The following is a 2,443-nucleotide window of genomic DNA, read 5'->3' on the forward strand; positions in this document are numbered from 1 at the left end:
GGAAAAACACAAACTGCTCTCCTGGATCTTATTAAACTAGGATCCAGGCCTTTCCATTGTCCGGTAAAGACATCCTTCCATTTGACCATCTCTTTTGGCCTGTCAGGCTCTAAACAGTGACTGACTCTAAACAGTCAGCTGCCGTGTGGCCTTGACTGTCCAGATTTTAAAAATTAAGGGTAAAAAGTGCTATAGAAATGGTGACTCGTGGCACTGAGGGTAGAGCCTCCTCAACTCCCCCTTTTTGTTTTATTAGATAAGACTTAAGAGTGCGATGAGCCCGTTCTATAATGCCTTGTCCTTGAGGGTTATAAGGGAGACCCGTCAGATGGGTCACCTCCATTTGGCAACAAAATTGTCCAAACTTTTGAGAAGTGTAAGCTGGTCCATTATCAGTCTTGAGAATTTTAGGCTTCCCCCAGGCACTCCATGCCTCAAGGCAATGTTGGATAACATGGGCCGCCTTTTCTCCAGCCAATGGAGAAGCAAATATAATTCTGGAACAAGTATCTATGGAAACATGTAAATATTGCAATTTGCCAAAGGATGGGATGTGAGTAACATCCATTTGCCAAATCTGTAGTGGCTGAATTCCTCATGGATTAATTCCTACATGAGGCATTGGTAAAAATTAACAGCAATTCTGACATTGAGTAACTATATCTCTAGCTTCTTTTCTAGTTATATCAAACCGACTATGTAACGTCTCTGCTATCACATGAAATTTTTTATGAAAATCTTTGGCCAAATCCAATTTTGAGGATAGGGCAATAGCAACCAACTTTGTGGCTCGGTCCACTAGGTCATTCCCATGAGACATTGGACCTGGTAGACCTGAGTGAGCCCTAATATGTGTAATAAAAACAGGGAATCTCCTATTAACTAAAGCAAATTGAATCTTTTGAAAAACTTCCTCAAATCTACTAGATGGTCTAATTAGCCCAGCCACTTCTAAGACTTTAACTTCATTTACTACATAAAAGGAATCTGAAACAGTATTTAAAGGGCCTTGAAAGGTTTCAAGAACCTCTAATACTACCAAGCATTCCACAACTTGAGGTGAGGTCTCATGGTATTGTTTGGCAGTGACTTTATTATCAACTACATAGGCACCCACACCTGTTTTTGACCCATCTGTGTAAACAACCACTCCATCCGGGAGCGGCTTCTGAGATATGATATGCAGAAATACAATAGCTTAAGTTAAGGCAAATTGTAGAATGGGATGTTTAGGATAGTGATTATCTATTTGACCATTAAAGGAGGTAACCAACATGGCCCAAACATCAGAGGTAGCAGTTAATATTTGAACCTGATATGTAGTATATGGCACTATTAAAACCTTAGGTTCCCTTCCAAAATGGGTAATAGCTGCTTTTAACCCACGAAGGGCAAGTTGAGCGACTGCATCTGGATACCATTCAATAATCTTTGCAGGAGATGCATTGGGATGGATCCATAATAAGGGCCCATCCTGCCATAACACAGCAGTTGGTAAATGTCTGGTTTTAAAGACACATAAATTAAAAGTTTTAGTCTCATCAATGAGTTTTAGCTGGGCCTCCTGCAAGGCATCCTCTACCATTTGCAGGGCACAGCTTGCAGCCGGTGTTAGTGCCCTTTGGGAGGAAATGTGAGAATCTCCTTCCAAGATGTCAAACAAAGGTTTAAATTCAGCAGAGGGAATTTTCAAAAATGGTCTTAACCAATATATCACCTAATAACTTTTGAAAGTCATTTAAGGTATGTAAATGATCTCCGCAAATTTCTAATTTTTGAGGAACTATTTTCTCAGGGTAAATAACTGTCCCTAAAAAGGAACCAATTTCTGAAATTTGAACCTTCTCTGTGGCAATATGCAGACCCCGTTGTCCTAATGTAGCAATTAATAAAGGGTACGAGTTCTGCAAAATGGTCAATTCTTTATGGCAGATAAGAATATCATCCATAAAATGAATCAAGAGCTGGGAAGGAAATTGTTTCCTAACAGGTTCAAGGGCCATTTGTACATACAGTTGACACATAGTAGGACTATTGGCCATACCTTGAGGCAAAACTTTCCAATGATATCTATTGTCTGGTTCAAGGTGATTAACAGCAGGTAAGGTGAATGCAAATCTTTGCCTATCTTGCGGGTGTAGGGGGATGGAGAAAAAACAATCCTTAATGTCTATAATTATTATCCTCCACTGCTTAGGTAAAGCAGAGAGCAGAGGTAGGTCTCGTTGCACTGAGCCAAACAGCCGCATCTGTGCATTAATGGCCCTTAGATCATGGAGAAGTCTCCATTTTCCTGATTTCTTTTTTATTACAAAAATAGGGGTATTCCAAGGAGAAGTAGAAGGCTCTAAATGACCAAGCTGTGCTTGTTCCTCAATCAGCCTTGTAGCAGCTTCTAATTTCTCAGAGGATAGGGGACATTGAGGAACCCACACGGCCTCTT

The sequence above is a fragment of the Grammomys surdaster genome, unplaced genomic scaffold (genome assembly GCF_004785775.1).
Source record: "Grammomys surdaster isolate TR1022 unplaced genomic scaffold, NIH_TR_1.0 165, whole genome shotgun sequence".
In the NCBI taxonomy this organism is placed as follows: domain Eukaryota; kingdom Metazoa; phylum Chordata; class Mammalia; order Rodentia; family Muridae; genus Grammomys; species Grammomys surdaster.